The sequence below is a fragment of the Ceratotherium simum genome, chromosome 27 (genome assembly GCF_057802395.1).
Source record: "Ceratotherium simum simum isolate JZ-2026a chromosome 27, ASM5780239v1, whole genome shotgun sequence".
Taxonomy (NCBI): domain Eukaryota; kingdom Metazoa; phylum Chordata; class Mammalia; order Perissodactyla; family Rhinocerotidae; genus Ceratotherium; species Ceratotherium simum.
Window position 1 is genome coordinate 14,591,486 of NC_141926.1, and position 19,638 is coordinate 14,611,123.

The 19,638-nt window shown below is 37.8% G+C and overlaps 1 pseudogene; it reads left to right on the plus strand.

Annotated features, from left to right (window-relative positions):
• The first annotated feature begins 1,476 nt into the window (after positions 1-1,476).
• On the plus strand, positions 1,477-1,688 carry LOC147913410 (keratin-associated protein 19-3-like; annotated as a pseudogene).
• The last annotated feature ends 17,950 nt before the right edge of the window (positions 1,689-19,638 follow it).

The following is a 19,638-nucleotide window of genomic DNA, read 5'->3' on the forward strand; positions in this document are numbered from 1 at the left end:
TAAAATGTAACAGAGAGTGTGGCACAATGGAAAACGAAAGAGATGGAGATGACAGACGCAGGTCCTAGTCTGGGCTCTGCCACTCATGGGGCAATTTGGGCCAATCTTCTCTAAATCTCGGTTTCACAATCTGTAAAACGAGAGTGGCAAGCCAGTTCTAATATTGTAAGATTCTATCTGAAGCCCGTATTAATATTAAATATTTCCATTGCTTGTGTTTTTGAAATTGATTTTGATATAAATGGCTAAACAAGGGTGATTCCAACCCCTCATCATGAACACATTAGTGGGTTCATTTTTAAAAAGGAAATATTTAATGATTTTTTATTTTGCAACTTCATATTTCTATAAATAATATATAGTTTAATTAAGATTTCCTTAGAGATCAGAAAGGTGATAGAACCCCAGAAATTGGAAAACAACTTTTTTTTACCTCTTTGCCAGTTGTATTGGAATTTAGTAGGACAGAGAGGGCTGCCTGCTTTACACATGGCGGTGCAGTCACATGGATGGAGCTGACGCCTGAATGTTAATCTCTTTAGAAGAGCCTTTCATAAAAAAGAAGATGAAGATGATGACGATGAAGAATCTGGTATTACTTTGCAAAAAAACTCCCACAACCCTTGCCCCAGGTGGCGTTTCCTATATAAAGATTTAACAATGGAAAAAATCATGCAGTAAGAGCTAGGAGCCATCAGAAGTTTCCTAAACTACATGAAGCAAAAGGTAGTAAGTAATGTGTAAGGAAACAAACCTTTGCCATTTGGTTTTCTTTTTCTTTCTCTTTTTTTAAAAAACAAATCTGGTCCCTATGGTGCTGTCAACTATCTTTTGTTGGATTTATACAGTTATATATATAACACTTATATATATATAAGTGTTAGTTTGCCTATTAAGTTAAATAACATTAATTAATTAAACATTAATTAAATAACAAAGATGAAGGGGATAAACTCATGGGATTGAGAAGGGCAGCTCTTATTTACAAATGTATCTTCAGCTCCAAGTATAGTGCCTGAGATACGAGATACGTGAGGTGGGCATAAATATTTGCGAAATGAATAAATTACTAAGTAAAGATTCAGAGATGCTGAGAAGGGGCTTTAAGGAAAGAATAATTCCAGGTGATGAAATTGGAGGTGACTGATGCTGTGATGTCTGATTAGAGAGCTTTAAATATGAGGGTCAAAGAAAGAGGGCTTTGAAGAAAGCATAATCGTTCTGTGGAATCCAAACTGCACAGAAATCAAATGAAAACATCGTTAATGAGTGTCAGGAGCTGTGGTAAAGTTTCACGCAATGAAGATGGATGAGATTGTTTTTCGCACAATTTAATCTAGGCAATGAGAATTGTGCAAGTCTGTGTGCCTCGACCCACCCATCGCTGAGGGTGTATAAAAGGTCCAGGGAAGTTGGTGACAGTCATATTCAGGAAACTTGCCCTTGGTAGCCAATAAATTGACAGTTCCTGATGCCATGAGCCACTTGGGCAACTACTATGGAGGGCTGGGCACGGCTTTGGAGGCTTCAGTGGCCTGGGCCGTGGCTATGGCTGTGGATGTGGCAGCTTCTGCAGACTGGGCTCTGGCTTCAGAGGCTATGGATTTGGCTTTAGCTCTGGAGGCTACAGATTTGGCTGCCGCTGCCCATTATTTCATGGAGGATATGGATTTTCCAGTTTCTACTGAAGAGTGAGCTAATTCTTTGAACCACTGGAATCCTCATAACATCCTGATTTAGTTCTGCTTTCAGGTCCTTTGACCCCCCTATGTCAATTTCATAGCCACTTTCTTGATAAACCATATAAACCAGTAGAGGCTGCCATGTGAGCTCCTCAAAATCAAGACTCTGCTCTGGTAGCAAACACTAGAGGTAGTGACAGAAGCAAGAATGATCTTTAGAATGACCTGGAATCTTACCTTTCAAGCTGTTCATCCCCCTCTTCCCTTTTAAGATACCAATAGGTCACCAACTCCCATATTTCAATAAACTAATTTCAATAGCAGAGAAAACTTTAGTTTCATTTCTATTGACTTATTTCGCAGAACTAGACCCAAGCTCCCTGGGGGTAGGGATTATGCTTGTTTATTCATCACTGTGTACTCTGTGCCTGTGACAATATCTGGCACATATAAGGCAGTCAAAGAATGTGGATTGAGAACCTTGCTCATGGTTTTTATAATACAGAACCATTTTGAATCTGTCCAATAATTATCTGAAACTTCATGCTAATTTTGAATTCATGGTGTTCTTCCACTCATCGCATTTCCCCTACACACACACACACACACACACACACACACACACATACACACACTATGGCTGAACATCTCTCTCCCTATGTACAATTTCTATTTGTTCCAGGGCTGAAAAATACCTCAACAGTCCCATAGTTGAGTAGCACTCTATATGTACCCCCTTACAGAGTCAGGCAGAATGCCTTGCAATTTGTCAAGAAACATGAGTTGAAAATTGTTTGCTGTGAAGGCAAGCCATGGAGTGGGAAAGATATTTGCAACATATATAACTGGCAAATGTGTGCTCATGGGCACCACTGGAAACAACCCAAATGTCTATCACCAATAGAATGGAAAAATAAATTGTAGTATATTCTTACAATAGAATACTACACAGCAACCACAATAACCAGACTAGAGCTATATGCAACACCCTGGATAAACCTCACAATCATAAAGTTGGGTATCAGAACCCAAGCATAACAGAATACAGTATGAACCTATTTATTTAAGTTCCTAAATAGGAAAAACTAGATTACAAAGGTAGAAGTCATGATGGTGGTTACCTTTGGGGAAGTAGTATTTGGCAGATGGCCTGAAGGGAGGGGGGCTCCTGAGGTGCTGGTAATTTTCCATTTTTTTGACCTGCAGATGGTCAAATGCTCTCTCTGTGATAAGTCACTGGGCTATTAACTTATTTTTTGTGTATTTTTCTGCATGTTTGTTATATTCCAATTGAGAACAGTTAAATATTGATAGCACTCCATGACTGAAAAAGAGTTAGCTTAGAATAGACAATTCAAATTATTTACCAAACATTTTTTTTGAGTATAGTCATGTGTTGCTTAATGATGGGGATACATTCTGAGAAATGCATAGTTAGGCGATTTCGTCATTGTATGAACATCATGGAGTGTACTTACAGGTGGGACAGCCTACTACACACCAAGACTAACCTTATGGAACCACTATGATATATATGGTCTGTCATTGCCTGAAACGTCGTTATGCGGAGCGTGACTGTACCTACTATGTATTCCTTACAGGGCAGGACATATGGGAGTTTCAAATGAATAAATACATTGCTTTTAGTGTTAAGAAACTCAAAACCTAGCAACCTATAATAGAGGCATATGTGGGGGAGGGAGGCACGAGAAGGGAGTGATGAGGTTCTGCTCTAAAATCTAAGAAAGAATTAGGGAAATTTTTCCTAATGCACCCATGCTCCAAATTTAGGATATTTGCACGTTATTTGTGTCATTACTTTAGTCACAGAACTAATCACACCTAAAAGAAGAAGACAAAAAGTTAAACAATAACCACAAAGAAAATCAAGTGAAGTACCTGAATTAAGAAACTTGCTTACCTATTGGTTTCTCTTTTTAGCTTGTATAGCAAGTCCATCCTGCTCGGTGAAAAATGAGTATATTTGCTATATAAAGGCCTGCGTCAGTGTTCTGCTTGTGATATAAGTAGGAGATGGGTATTGCTAGCAGAGAAAAAAACTAGCTAAACATTAATAGAACTTCAATGGGAATTTTGATGCCTAAAAGTTTTTCTAGAATGATTTTTGAAAATTATATAGTAGGCTAAATTATTCTTTGGGATATTATGTGGGAAAAATTGTAATAATGACATGAAAGATACAAATATATTAAAGAAAATGTTACTAAAAGATATTTTAGTTAGGAAACAGTATTAACAATTTTCACATAAAGCCATCAGTATTCCAGTAGCGCGCCTGATGGGTTTGGGATAGCTGATTAGAGCTTTAACAAAATTGATATGGATATCAAGCATTCCTCATGCTATTGAATATGTCTGAAAATGTATACGGAAAAACAATGATGTGGTAACCAGGAGTTACTCATGAGTGCTGTTGAACATGGAGATTGGCACAAATCTTGGCCAGGCAGTTGCTTTTATGACCCCACTGCTGACTAGTGTCTTCTAGTTGACAGAAATAATATACCACACATAAGCCTTTCACTAAATTCGACTTTCCCTGAATGTTCCCTGAGGTTTATCTCACATAAGATGGATTAAACTTTCAAGGCTTAGGAAAAACTAGACATTCATTTCCAACTCACCAGCTAAATAGGATGCCAGGCTCACATCATACTTGAAAGTAAGGCTTCAGGGCCGGCTACGTGGCTTAGCGGTCAAGTGCGCGCGCTCTGATGCTGGCGGCCCGGGTTCGGATCCTGGGTGCGCCCCAAGGCACCACTTCTCCGTCCAGCGCGAGGCCGAGTCCCACGTACAGCAACTAGAAGGATGTGAACCTATGACACACAACTATCTGCTGGGGCTTTGGGGGGAAGAAAATGAATAAATAAAATCTTTAAAAAAAAAAAAAAAAGAAAGTAAGGCTTCAAGGATCATTCTTATGCCCCAGAAAGGGACAGCATTCTGTGCCACCACCCAAGATACTAAGACTGAGGCTTTAAAAACACTCTTTCATGCTAAATCAAATTGGCATTAATCAGCAGGGCTATAATAAATTTCAGACTACCAGTTAGGAATAATTTTCCAGCATTGCTTGAGCATTAGAATTTTTTATTAAACTCTGGGTGACTACTATCTAGAAGATGCTTAGAAGTAGTTAAAAGAAGAAAAAACCTCTACATATCTTGTAAATGCCCCTGATTTATTGGTTATTTTCTTATCTCTTATAATTGGACTATAAATAAATGATAAATATCTATAAATAAAAAAGTGAGCTTTTGCTTGGTTCTCTATAATACCTAATTTGTGGTAAAACAGTTGAATCCCAGTTGAATTCAGATCAAGGAATATTTGTCTTTATGACCTGGAACAGTGTTTCTGTATTAGTCAGGATGGCTAGACTATGCTGCAGTAACAAATATACCTTCGAATCTCAGTGGCTTAATCCAGTCAGGTTTATTTATGATTCTTGTCTCCATCTTTTTCAGGTCAAGCAGGTCTCCTTAGGGAGAGCTGTGGCTCAGGGATCTGAGCTGCTTCCGTCTTATAGCTCCTGTACCTTGTTGTTCCAGCTGTGCTTAAGGGAGAGGAGAGAACATGGAGAAGCCATATTGGCACTCAACTGCTTTGGATGGGATACAGCATATCAACTCTCTTCCCTTTCCCACTGGGAGCACTGTCATATGTCTCTGTGTGCCCAGAAAAGGGGCAATCGGTGGTCTCTGTCGTGGCTACTTTTCTCAACCAGAACTGGATTGTTTTGTACATCTCAGGGGCCTTTTGCTCCATTTTTTCCAAATTTGTTGGTTTAACCCACATATAAATATGATGGAGAAACGGAAAAATCAGTGGTGAACTTTCTCAACTTGACATAAGACATTTTTTCTAGGCTGACACACTTCCTTGTCACTTTAAAATGGTACAAGCTGTCTACTTGGCATTCCAAGACTCAAATAAATATGTAAAGTCACTTACCTGTCTAGCTCCATATAGATATATGCTACAGGCATTAAATCTACAAAACATTTTAATTTGTTTGATCTTATAAACATAAATAAAATGATGTTTATAGTTTCAAAATCTTACATTTTTAAAGGGAACTTAGAGACATAGCACCCAATCCCTCATTAAATTGTTTGATTTCTTCAGCAGTAACTTTGCCAAGTGGTTCTAGAGACTTAAGGGTGGGAACTAAAGCATATATAATAATTATTAATTTATTTATTCAATCAGTACCTCACTTGGGGTCTTTTTGTGTCTCAGCAATTTTGATGAAAACATTCTTGGTATTATAATAGTTCAAAGTGTCTTTTTTCCTTACTCTCATCTTTGTCTACTCAACTAAGTCTCTATAATCTTCTTTCTCCACCTGGTCTTTACTATCTGCCCCCCAAAATCCATGTACATAATAACATTTTGACAGGTTAGGACCTTAACTGAAGTTTTCAGGACAGAGGGGAGGCATGGAGAAATGACCATATGAGGGAAGGCAAATACCTCTACCATCTTGTCTGGGAGCTCATTCATACAATCTAGCCCTGCCCAAGCTCACACCCTCCATTCATCATGTGAATCTCTGAGCAAGTAGTCTTGTGTCTCACTCCAGGGGGTCTCACAGAGAACAACTCCTTCCTGCTCTTTACTGCCCAAGGAAAATCTTAGTCCCCTGGAATTTTGGCAGTTAAAATTTTCTCCATCTTGTTACACATTGTTATAGCCTACCTACCTCTTAACAAACTTTTAGGTGATTCACAGTAAAAACAAGTCACAATAAAATCATGAAGCTTTAGAGACAAAGGACAAGACGTGAATAATGAAGAGGGACAACTATACCAGTTAGCCCAGACTGAGGAGAAACTATTGTGATTGAGTTAAAAATCTAGCTCTAAGCTTCCTAGCTGCTGAGGTCATTAAGGAAACTCACTAATTTTCATCTTACTTGATTTCATAAGTTTGGTTTTTCAGTTTGCCATGACTCTTCCTGATTTGGACTCTGTCATCTGATGACACCTTTGTTTCACTTATTTCCTTAATGTGCATTCCTTGAATGTCCTCATTTATTGATCCAAGTCAATTTGGGTCCAAGTCAATGAAAAAAACATTAGCATAACAGGGCCAAAGGTAGCTTTATGGTATGTTTTGGAGATAACTTTCAATGTTAGCTCTTGGTCATTCATTCATTCATTCATTCATCCTTTCAAATATTATTGAACACTGACATGTTCCAGACACTGTGCAAAATGTTTGGGAAGTGGTTATTAGTACTTCTTGCTCTTAAGTAGATTGCAATCTAAAGAAAGTAAAGCTTAGAGGGGTGTAGCAACTTATCTGCATTTAACAGAGATCTGGTCAAATTACAAAGCTGGAATTTGAAACCAAGTCAGTCTTCACCAAAACCCACGTTCTTAACTTTTATCCCCGATTTCCTCTGTAGTAGGCAGAATTTCTACAATGGCCTCCACAAAAATGTCCTTCCCTGATCCATGGAAGCTGGGAATATGAAGAATTATCACTCTCACGATTGTGTTACGTTATGTGGCACAGTTGACCTTGTGATTACTTGGGTGAGCTTGACTAACCGCATGACTCCTTAGAAACAGAGAGCTTTCTTTGTCTTGTAGCAAAAGAGGAAGTCTGAGATTCAAAGCATGAGGAAGATTCAGTACACTGTTGCTGGCTTTGAAGATGGAGGAGGCCACATGGGAAGGAATGTAGGCATATTCTAGGAGCCGGGTGCAGCTCCTAGCTAACAGCCAGAAAGGAAATGAGGGCCTCAGATCTACAGCCACACCCTGAATGAGCTTGGAATCAGATTCATCTCCAGAGCTTCCAAATAATAGCTGACCCCTTGACTTTGGTCTTGTGAAATCCTATGTAGAGAATCCAATCAAGCTCACTGGATTTCTGACCTACAGAATTGCAAGATAATAAAATGTGATGTTGAAGCTGCTAAGTTTGGGGTAATTTGTTACACAGCAATAGAAAACTAATGCATTCTCTCAGATTAAAAATAAAATCCGTCAGTTTACCTTCTTTGGGTAATTTGATCAGTCAATTGTGAATCAAAGCAGCTGTCTTATCTTCTACCAACATTTCTCCATATTGTCCTAAAATTATCGTGAGAAAATTCCATGGAACCCAGTTCTAGCTGTACTTCAAATACGTACTTTGAATGGCTCTTTATATTCAGTGAGGTGCTTTCATACACATTTCTCTTTGGGGAACCAGGAATGGCAGGTGTCTCTGAGCCCATTTGCCCAGAGAGGAAACAGAAGCTCAGAGGGTAGGAGAGTTGTGTAATGTCACATAGAAAATTTGTGGTAGATCTGGGTTGTTTTGATAAATGTGTTTTTATTTATTTTTAAAAATCTTCTTTTCTTTAGGAAGCACAATTCCTAAATCTTACACTTTGGGGCAAAATTATCTTTAAAGGTCGATTTACTGTCTGATGCAGTTGTGACATTTATATAGGGAAATATTTTATAGTTGTTTTTCTACTCTCATTTTTAGAGATATTTCATTACCATAGCCTTTTGGGTTTTGCCAGCAAAATGTCTTTTAGTGACCTCAATTATATGCTCTTGATTTGTTTAAACCATGCTATTTTCATTTCAGTAGTGGTCCAACTGGTTGGCATTTTGTAGAACCTCACCTCCATTGTTATACGAAGAGACATTGAAAAATCATTTTGATGCAGAAAAAGAAAGCAACTAATTTTAGGTTACGAAGGAAAACTCACACTGAATTTCTTGATCCTGAGCCCCAAAGAGCACAATATAAATGCTGGACAGACTATTGTCCTCTGCTTTATAAATGAGTTCTTTTCTTTTTCTGTTGACTCCTGTCTGGCCCAGCTTCTGTTTTCAGAGCATAAAAAAGATGGGAATCGTGAAAACAAGGAAATAAAATCTGGCGTAGAACACCTTGGCTTGTGAATCACGACCTGTCTCCTCCATAGTCTGTGTATAGCTGCTAAGTCATTTATGAATGAAGGACCACGGGTTAGCGATGGCATCAACAAAAAGAGTTAAGACTGATGGATTCTATTTCTGGTTCCAAATTGATGATAAAATGACTTTAGAGAAGTCACTTTAACTTCTTTCAGGGTCTCTACCTGTGAAATGAGAAGAAAACCCTTTTTTCTTTTTTTAATAATTTTATTTATTTATTTATTTCCCCAAAGCCCCAGTAGATAGTTGTGTGTCATAGTCGCACATCCTTCTAGTTGCTGTATGTGGGACGCGGCCTCAGCATGGCCGGAGAAGCGGTGCCTCAGTGCGCGCCCGGGATCCAAACCCAGGCCGCCAGCAGCAGAGCTCGCGCACCCAACCGCGAAGCCACGGGGCCGGCCCGAAAACCCTTTTCTCTTGAAGATGATATAAAGACCTGGTTAGCCTCCCATCTTTGCAGCCTTCTCACAGCTGGTTCTCTTAAGCCTATCCCTTACATTCAACCCTGCCTGCCAGCTCTGTGATCCACACTTTTTCTTGGTAGAGAGGAACCCAAGATAATAACTTAAATGACTCAGTTTTGATGCTACTTCACTTGGAGTTTTGAGCCCTGGTTGGTTTCTGGCTTAGTTCTTAGTGATCCGTCCTTTTCCTATAATCTCATTCTAGTAATTGGCTCCCCAGCCCATTTTTGTTCATATGAGCCTGTTCTCTGGTTTTCTGTCTTCTGTACCACTGCCTCTAAGGCTGAGGTTCTGCAGCTCGATCTTTTGGTTCTCCTGTCATATTTCAGCCAGAATATGCAGGTTCCAGCTCTCTGCATCTATCTGTCCCACTGACACTTGAGAGCTAGCTCTTTGATCAATCCTTAAAATTTTTAATATTAAATATTGAAATAAAAAATACTTGTAAAATATGCACAATACATAAAGACTAACAACACAAGAATATTGAAGTATTCTACCCAGTTACCACCACCAAAATAATTTCTGCTACCTTTGACGTCCCTGTCTCACCCCTTTTTCGCTCTACTCAGAGGAAACCACTCTGCTGAAATTTAGCTTTCCCATTCTCTCTCTCTCGTTTTAGTTTTCCCAGATGGTATTTCCCTAAATAATATATTGTTCAGTGTCGTGTGCTTTTGAACTTAATATGGACAAAATTAGAGTGTATATCTTATGCTACTTGCTTTTTCAGTTCAACATTATGTTCCTGAGATCCGTCCATGTCTTTACATATATCTGTAATTCATTAATTTTCACACGAATACAGTGTTTCATTGTATGACTATCATGCAGTTTATTTATCTCTTCTACAGTCGATGAACATTTGGGTTGTCTCTACTTTTCTTTCTATTACAAAAAGTGTTGTTATGAATATGCACTTGTCTTCTAGAAGTACTTGCTGGGTGACACAGTTTTTAAAGTTATTTGTCTTAATTCACAATCCCACCAGAAGAGTAACTCCAGATCCTTACCAACTTCAGATTTTATCAGACTTTTTAAGTTTCACCAGTCTGGTAGTTGTAATATGGTACCTTATTGTGTTTTGAATTTTCATTTTCTGGGTGACTGACAGGGCTGAGAATCTTGCTTATATTTGTCTGGCCATTTGGGTTTACTATTCCATGAAGACCTATTCAAATCTTTTGTTTCAGTTCTATTGGTCATTTCCTTTTTTCTTAGACGTTCATAGAAGTTCTTTATATACCCTAGATACTATACCTTTGTCAGTAATACACATGGCAAACATGTTTTACCAGTGTGTGGCTTGTATTTTTATTTTTTTTGACACCTTTTGATGAGTAAAAGTTCTTTTAATTCAGCTGATATACCTATATCTTCCTTTATGATTTACATTTTTTGCATCTTACTAAGAAATTTTTTCCTATCCCTAATGTCACAAGAATGTTGTCCTATGTTATGCCTAAAAGTTTCATAGTTTTGCCTTTCATATTTAAGACTTTAGGCAATCTGGAATTGATTTTTGTGCGTGTGGTAAAGTAGGGCTTTGATTTCATTTTTTCCACATCAATAACAATTGTTCCAGTCATGTTTATTAAGAGTCTATCCTTTCCCCACTGATGTGCAATGCCTATTCTGACATAAATCAAATTTCAACTCTGTTTTGAACTCTCTAGTTTATTTCATTGATCTATTTGCCTTTCCTTAGGATAATATGATAGGTTCATAGTTGTTAAAGCTTTATAAGAATAAATTTTTTAATTAATAAATACCTTAACCCATTTCACCAAGCCCCCAACCCCTGCCTCTGGCAATCACCAGTCTGTTCTCTGTATCTATGAGCTTGGTTATTTCTTGCCTTTTTGATAATAGCCATTCTAACAGGTGTGAGGTAATATCTCACTGTGGTTTTGATTTGCAGTTCCCTGATGATTAGTGACGTTGGGCATCTTTTCATGTATGTGTTGGTCATCTGTAAGTTTTCTTTGGGAAAATATCTATTCAGATCCTCTGACCATTTTTTAGTAGGATTTTTTTTTTTTGCTAATAATTTTTTTGTTTGTTTTTTGAAATAGCAAATGTTGGCGAGGATGTGGAGAAAAGGAAATCCTTGTGCACTGTTGGTGGGAATATCAATTGGTGCAGCCACTATGGATAACGCTATGGAGATTCCTCAAAAAATTAAAAATGGATCTACCGTATGATCCAACAATTTCACTTCTGGGTATTTATCCAAAGAAAACAAAAACACTAATTCAAAAAGATATATGCACCTCCATGTTCATTGCAGCATTATTTACAATAGCCAAGATATGGAAACCAACTAAATATTCATAAACAGATGAACAGATAAAAAAGTTTTGGCACATATACATATTCAATGGAATACTATTCAGCCATAAAAAAGAATGAAATCTTGCCATTTGTGACAACATGGATGGAGGTTGAGGGCATCATGCTAAGTGAAATAAGTTAGATAAAGACAAATACTGTATGGGCTGGCCCCGTGGCTTAGCGGTTAAGTGCGCGCGCTCCACTGCTGGTGGCCCCGGTTCCGATCCCGGGCGCGCACCGATGCACTGCTTCTCCAGCCATGCTGAGGCCGCGTCCCACATACAGCAACTAGAAGGATGTGCAGCTATGACATACAACTATCTACTGGTGCTTTGGGGGAAAAAATAAATAAAATTATAAAAAAAAAGACAAATACTGTATAATTTCACTTATGTGGTATATAAAAAAATTAACAAACAAATGAAAATTAACTGTAACTCTCATTCTAAGTTAATAACAATGTAGAGTGTAAAGGCAGTATTATTGACTTCTTGTAATGATGAAGTTGCTTATTATCAGTGAAAAATACAACTTTATTAGAGGAAACTTGCAAAAAAACTCAACATTTTTTCCAATAACATTTTTAATTCTAATAAACTACCATTTACAAGATTAAATTAATGTAGTAATAATATCCCTATAGGTATAGTTTTATGATATTTTTCAGGGCAAGCCATTGTCAACATTACTGAAAAGAAATTCTGACTTTTTATTTGATGGAAGACTCAGTTTGACATTTTGATAATTATATTGAAATAATGTTAAAACTGTTTCATTGATCTACTTTCCTTTCCCTACAATAATATGATAGCGTCAAAGATTTATAAGAATTCTTGATATCTGATAAAGCAAGCTTCACTAGCTTTTTCTTCTTTTACAATGTTTTGGTTATTCTTGGCCCTAGGATCTTCCATATTGATTTTGGTATTTTCTTTTGGCAAGTTACACACACACATACACACAAACTCATTGCAATTTTGATAGAAGGTGCATTTAATTTATAGATCAATTTTCAGAGAACTGACTTGTTTTGATATTACTTCTTCCGGTCCATCAACATGGTATATTTTTTAATCTCTCCATTTAATTAGGACTTCTTTGAAGTCTTTAAATAATCAATATGTCTATAAAGGTCTTATACCTTTATACCTAAAGGTTAAATTTATTCCTAGGAACACTCTCACACACATTTGCTATGATTGATCATTTGAATATCCTCTTTTGAGAAGACTAGATCAGATCTACATTTCCTGCCTTCTCTCCTCCCTTAATTGGGTAGTCTTTCTTTTTTCCTATTGGTTAATAAAAGTTTTTTATTTTTTATTAACTCGTGGATATAAGTTTTTGTCAGTTACAAATATCATAAATATCTTTTTTCTCTAATGGCTTGCCATTTCGTTCTTTTTCATTTCTGGATGAACAAAATTATATATATATATATACACAAATTATGAATATATAAATTATATAAATACCAAATTATCTATATATAAAAATTTTTCTACATTGCTATTCATGTGTAAGATTGACCTTAATTTTCTGTTCTTATAGTGCCCTTGTCAATTTTTGATACCATGTTATTGTAGATTTATAAAACTGTTCGGGAAATTTTTCTTCTTTTTTTAGGAAGAGTTTTGATTGCTTCGATTTTTTAAAATGTTAGTAAGCATATTCATTGTTTCTTATTCCTTCTTTAGGCACTTTTGTAAATTACATATTTCAAAGATCTGTCCATGTCACTTAAGTTTTCACAGTTATTGGCATAAAGTTGTTATTATCTTTTTAATATTTGCAGCATCTGTAATTTTATTCCATTTTCCTTTCAGTATTATTTATTCTATCTTTTTTCCTCAGCAGACTTGTCAGAGATTTGTCAGTTTTATTATTCTTTCAAATAACCTAATTTTCACATCACCATTCCTCTCTATTGTATGTTTGCACTCTATTTTATGTTCTTTAGTTTTGAATCCTTTAATATGCTTTGGATGGCTAGATAAATTTTCAGCCTTTTTTACTATCATAATCACATTACACTATAAATTTCACTATAAACACTACTTCGCCTTTCTTTCACATGGTTTATGGAACCTGTACTGTTTTTGTTATTATTTTTCTTTGACCTATGAGTTGTTAAATTTGTGCTTTTAAATTTCCAAACCTATGGGGATTTTAACTTATATTTTTATTATAAGTAAGAATTACATAATTGCTTTGTAGTTAAAAAAAGATCTACATGATACCAGTTCTTTGACATTTTTTAAGACTTACTTTAACTCTAGTAACTGGTCTATTCTTACAAATATTTTTCATGTATTTGAAAAGATTGTGTATTCTGAGGACATAGCATTCAATATAGGTACATTAGATAACATTTTGTGTATTGTTCAAGTCTATATCCTTCCCAATTTATATTGTATTTGACCAATTATTGGGAAAAGCATGTTAAAATATTGCACTATTGTGGTGAAATTGCCTATTTTTCCTGTACTTCTGTCCATTTTTACTTTAAATATTTTGAAGCTATGATACTTAGTGTCTTGTCCTAACATCTTCTTTTGACACTGATGCCTAGGAGAATTGAATTAATACATTTGGCCAGTTTAGGGTTAATTTTCAACGAAGGATTCTCACTCTGCCAAAGACCTTTCCGCTGTCTAGGAATGTGTATCAATACGCATTTTAGGTGTACAAATAAAAGAAAGCATTAGATAAGTGGAATGTGTAAATAATACCAACAGGATTTGTGCAAATTATTAGTTTTTTTTTTGGTGGTGGGGAGGAAGTTGGGTTTGTAACTCCTCTTGTTGGATTCATTAGGTAGGTTTAATATCGCTTTTTGTTTTATATGTGATGCACTCACTTGTTTATGACTCTCTGAATCTATTTTGTCCCCCGAGAGGAAAAACCTGACGCTAGGGGCCCTGAGTCAGTGATGGAAGAAAGATGAAGGAAGGAGCCACAGAAAAGGATCTAGCTATTAACGTCTTGTCAGTCTGGAGAGTCCTCTCAGCATCTTCCTTCTCCTTTGTAGTTTCTTGGCTTCTTAAGGAGGTAGTAAGGAGATGGACTTTTAGAAAATTTCACTTTCAAGGGAAATACTGCTATCCCAGTTTCAATTGCCACATGAGAAATCATTGAATAACCTACAGAGTGTGGATGTAAATAACATTAAACATTGGACACCTAGACCAGCATTTTTGAAGTCTTAGCTTTGTGGCTCTGTTTTATAAAATCCAGGTTACCTTTAATCCTAAACATATTCAGAATATGATAGCAATTACCCATAATTTTTGGAGATATGCAAGAACAATACATTTTTGAACTGACGGAGCACAGTTTCTTTTGAAGTGCTTTATCAGGAATGAAAATGATGAAGTGTGCTGAGAATATGCAAATACATTCAAGTGCACACAATTAAAACCCCGAGATGTATTTGATGATAAATCACTTCACTGTGGTTGCAAGTATTCGCAATAGGAATTCAAATTGATAATTATGATTATATGATTCTTAGAATAGCTAATAGTTTCCCATTTTCATCTGTTCTTTGAAACAAAAAGAGGAATATAATACCTTAAAACCAATCTATGACAGGCAAATTGCATTTCAAATATATGGAAACTTATTCTTCTCTCTGGTAGTCTTGTGTAGAAGTTCCTTGAGAAAACCACAAATAGAAAAAAAAAACCCTGATCTTATTCCCTGTCTCCCACTCTTAACTTCAGAATAAATCTCAAAAGTGTGTTTCAGTTCCAAAATTATCTTCAATACAGGCCTTAAAGAATGAGAGTAGATGCTCCATGTACCCATTACAATACAAATAGTTTGTACTGGAATTTAAGCCACCTTCTAACCAATGTCTTCACTGAGTAAGCCCTGAACTGATGGAACCACCTTATGATGGGAGTGTGTGTGGGAATGTGCTAGAGGAGGGCTATTGTGATTTCTTGATTTAGACATTCATCATCATCTGGGCCATTTCCTCTCTGCTTTTTGTTGCTTTTTCAGCTTGGAGAGATGAGTCAAGCTGAGCAGACAATCTTCCAATTCAGAAACCACGTTGATTGCAAATGTGACGACTTTGCAAAGGTACAGGGGGGCTAGCTCAGATGTTAGGATCATTGGCAGCTTGCTGGAGTGCTTGCTTGGTGAAGGGAATTTAGTTCATTTCCTCCTGGCATAGGATCTCCCCTGAAAAGGAGACAGTTCTGGCATTCTCACCCTCATCTTTCATCTGGCTGGCCCTGGCTTATTTTAATATTTAATTTTCAGATGTGCTTATTTTAAAGTGTAGGCTTTCTTATTATTCAGGTATGATGAGGTCAACAGATCAGGAGATGATTGCCATTGGAAAGACAGTTTGTTACTCACAGTTCCCAAGAGGAGGGGGCATGCCATGCAGGGCCATATGGTAAAGCACCAGAGTCAGTCAGGAGGCAAAGGGAGCAAGAAGAAAACATGGACAAAAGCCTTTATCATGGTTTCAGCAGGAAGGAATGGGTGAGGCAGGATAAGCAGGTTCAATATTGGCTAGTCTGAATAATTTCAGTGGGCTCTGGGGTACAGGGGCTGCGCCGGGTTGTTTGGTACCTGGCTCGAGAGTGATGAGGGCAGGGGAATGGTGGCGCCAGAGTGTAAGAGCCAAACAAAGGAGGTGGTTGAGGGTGTGGGCTCTGGATTGGTTGGTTTGCATGTGAAAGGCATGCCTCTGGGTGAGTCCTTTACTATCTCTAGGAATCAGCCAGCCCTGGGAGGGGCAGTCCCTCCAGGGTCAACAAGGCTCCAAGATGTCAAAGCATCAGAATCACATAGTTAATACAGGGCTATAATAAATAAGTGCCCCCCTTCCCGTGGGTGCTTCTCAAGGCTTTTCACAATTGTCTAAGAGTGACTAGATTCTGGGTAGTCCCATGACCCCGACAAGAGAGCCTGTATGGACTGACAGAACATTGTGTCAGAGGTTAGGGTTCGCCTTCCTTGCCCCCACACCTAGCCTGGGGTGGTGGATTCTGCCCAGACTTTGCTTAAGATACCACTTAACCTCTCTGAGTTTCATCTGTGAAGTATGGATAAGAGCAGTCCTATCTATTGAGAACGAATTAGAAAACAGACATGAAAAGGGATTTAAAGCACAACATACCCTACTGTACAAGTAGGATTCATAATTACTTAGTAGGGAAAAGAAGCAGATACCTCAAAAGAAGCATATACTAAAATGGAAACAACATACTACCAACGATGACATAAAATCAGTCTTTTTTAGTCTGATTTAAAGCTCACATAGTAAGCATAGTAAGTTCCATTTGGCATTCCTAAATTTAGAGTTTTGGCTGTGAGTTGAGGTAATTCAGAGAATTTGGCAATTCTCTAACTCACTGTTGAGATGCTGGCCAAGTCTGTTGCGTTTCTTAATTGAATTATCACAGCACCTTATCTGTGTGTTCTTGTCTATTTCTTTTGAAGTAAGATTTGGGAGATTTCCCTTTACGCCCTTAAGCATTTCAGGTTTCCTCACAACAGTTTCCACAAAACTGTTCTCTTTTAGATCTGGGACAAAGTCCTAGAGAGACCTTCATTATACTGTTTCTCAATCCAGTGGAAAATAAAGCTTTCTTTTGACTGGCTGGCCATCCTACCTGCAAGCTGTGTTTATGTCCTTACATGTCTCAAGCATGACTAGTTAGTAGCTGCCCAGTGTTCCAGATTTTAAATAGGTGGTGAGGCTTTCTATAAGATTATTGCAGTTCTCAAGATGCAAATATAAACAAGGTGTGGAGAAGATGATTACATTTGTGTTTTGAGGACCTCAGCAAGCAGACAACTGAAATGTACCGTCAATAGAAAAGAAAAAAAGATGTGTGAATTTATAAAGCACGATTAGAAACCGAGTTTCCTGAATCAAAGACAGGAAGCTGGGGACTGTTGTGTTCAAATGCCAGCTCTGTTGAGGATATGACTCCTGTTTCCACTTATTAATTTAAAGGTAAAATGAGCCATCTTATTGTATAAGAAGGCCACGTGGACCAGCCAGCGGATCACATTGAAACTCTTAGAAGCTTCGAATTTCTCTAGAAATGCAAAATGATGCTCTTTAATGGAGATAGTAAAATAATGATGATTGCCAACTCACAAGCTTTAAAAATATGTTATGAACTTTAATCTTGGGAACAATGTCACTCAGTGGAAGGTGTTACTCTTGGTAAATAGGAAAATTTAAAACATAAAAAGCCAGGGATGAGATTTACTTGCCTAAAGAGGAGAAAAATCATTTGAAAAATCAAAATGAAGATTAAAAACCTCATGTCCTCTTTCTGGAAATAGTCACCAGTCCCCACACACTAGATCTTAGGCTGTGTGGAGTTCTTTATCACACAGCTCTTTTAAATTGCTCATTTCTCAGTGTTTGCCTTACATATCTGTGAATGTTCTTAGTCCTGCTTTTCACAAGATTTTGGAAACCCTGAATTCAGCAAATATTTGGTTGGGTCAGTTTTGAGCCTCTTGAGGGATTCTGGGCTCTACTTGTTTTTATTTTATTATTCTTTTTAAATGGTATTAATTTTTTTTTTTTTTTGCAGTCAAAGATTCACCCTGAACCAACATCTGTTGCCAATCTTCCTCTATTTTTTTCCCTCCCCAAAGCCCGAGTGCATGGTTGTATATTCTAGTTGTAAGTCCTTCCAGTTCTTCTATGTGAGCTGCCACCACAGTATGGCTACTGACAGATGGGTGGTGTGGTTCCACGACTGGGAAGTGAACATGGGCAGCCAAAATGGTGAGAGCGCCGAACTTTAACCACTAGGTTATCAGCGCTGGCTCCCTACTTGTTTTTAGAGAGCCCATGGAAGCTTATCTAGTTCAGGTCCTGGGGTGGATGTTGGCATAGAGTGGGTGTCTCTGGGTTTAATATCAGATCTGGCTCTCAGCAGAGGCAGGGCAGGGGCCCTCAAGTGATATTCTTTATTATCTACCAGGGTTTTGTCAGACCTGGAATTCTGAACTTTCTTCTTCTACAACCCCTCATACTCTCATTCCTGCTGGTCATTGGAACATCTGCTCCAATAGTTCCTCACTATTGTCACACTATTTTGTTCCATTCTGCCTCCTTTACTTCTCTACCCAACATGGACCCCATGGCCCAGTTTGCACAAGTTCCTCATAAGCACCTTAGCATCCTTCACCCCCTTTAGCCTTTCACAGTTCCCACTTGTCACATCCATGCCTGGATAGGAACCCTTTCTCATGCCATTCCCGGGTGCCAAGAACTGAGAGAGGAAGTTGCAGATAAGTTCACATTATCTGGATCCCCGGCTCCTTCTGCTGCTCAGCAATCCTCTGAATCAGCTGTCGATCCTCAGCTCTCTTCTTTCCCCAGAAAACTCTCCTCTCTTATTTTGCTCATGTGATCAAATCCATTTAACAGGAACTTCTCTCATTTTGTCTTATTTTATTTCTAAAGTTCTTTGAGTGTCAGGATAATATTTTTGAGGTATTAACCTATGTTAACTTTTTTTCTTCCAGCTTTTCTTCTTTTTCCTTCCCATGCATAGATGCAGTGAATTAGCTCCAAGTTCATGGTCTTAGTAGAGAGATGAGACAGGATGAGTCTTTTTGGCTTTGGTTTCAAAGAATCAGAGCTCTTAGGAGAAGGAGGAGAACTGACAATTGATACAATGTTTGGATGAAGCATGAAAGGAAAAGGATTCTTCTCTCTCCCCTAATCTTTCCCCAGACTAGGAGAAGATTTCTCTCCGATGGTGGTAAGAACAGAGACTCTGTGTGGGTCCTGGAGAGTGGGGACTCATTGCTTTCTTGCCCAACAGAATTGCAGAGAGAAAATGGAGTCATGGTGTATAAGCAGATGAGCCTTAGTGTCATAGAGATTACTGCATCCCTAGCATGGCACAAAGGCAGAAGTGAGAGTCTCCTGTTGTTACCAAACCAAGGTGGGCTCTCTTCCTGGCGAATTAAAATCAGACTCTCCACCAGAAGTAGTTGTCACACAAAGTAGAGTTTATTTGCAGCGAAAAGGAGACCATGCAGAATCTTTTCCAAAGTCATGGCTCTCCCCGAGCATGGGACAGCAGGGACCTTTTATCTTGGATAGGGAATGAATACTCAAACTGGAGAAGTGAGTATTCACTTGCATAGGCTCAGTTGGAAAACATGCTTCCACATACATTGCATGTTGTGGTAGTGAGGCCTAAG